Source organism: Frankliniella occidentalis, unplaced genomic scaffold (genome assembly GCF_000697945.3).
Source record: "Frankliniella occidentalis isolate FOCC.00 unplaced genomic scaffold, Focc_3.1 Scaffold348, whole genome shotgun sequence".
NCBI lineage: Eukaryota > Metazoa > Arthropoda > Insecta > Thysanoptera > Thripidae > Frankliniella > Frankliniella occidentalis.
In genome coordinates this window covers 215,961-216,571 of record NW_026267471.1, presented here as the reverse complement: position 1 = coordinate 216,571, position 611 = coordinate 215,961, and the positions used below count along the sequence as shown (strand labels likewise).

General features: G+C 46.0%; 1 protein-coding gene across 2 annotated transcripts in view; it reads right to left on the bottom strand.

Moving 5' to 3' along the window:
- Positions 1 to 611, bottom strand: part of LOC113201756 (glucose-6-phosphate 1-dehydrogenase) — a 10,196-nt gene that overhangs the window by 3,422 nt on the left and 6,163 nt on the right. The window lies entirely within an intron of this gene.

Below are 611 nucleotides of genomic sequence, written 5' to 3'. Positions count from 1 at the left end.
AAACAAAGGTAGTTTTGTGGTGCCTGGTTCACCCCTGTCGATTCGAATACTCCTTCATCGAAATCCGGACCCATCAATTTATAGCATTTGTAAATATTGCCGAAAATAAAAAAAATTGAAAATCGCTGGAAATGCTCGAAATGTCGAAATTTCGCGCCGCCGGTCTATTAGGCAGCCCATCGTACGATACCCGCCAGGTTCAAAAGACCTCCTCTTAAAACTCAAGTGTGTCTGGACAGGGGTGGTGTCTGGCGGAACCAAAAGTAGTTTTGTGGTCCCCTGGTTCACCTCTGTCGATTCGACTACTTTTCCGTCGAAATCCGGACCCATCAATTTCTACTAAAAGAATAAAGGCCTTTGTAAATTTGTCCGAAAATGACAAAATTTAAAATCGCTGGAAGTAGTTGGGATTGGTCAGACTGAATCCTTTTTCAATCTCTGCGTCGAAATTTCACGCCGCCGGGCCATTTTAAGTGAGGTACGCCCGTTTTTGGACCGGTTCGCCTGAGAGGTAGGCAGCCCATCGTACGCTGACCGCCAGATTCAAAAGACCACCCCTTAAAACTCAAGTTTCTGTGGACAGGGGTGGTTTCTGGCGGAACCAAAAGTAG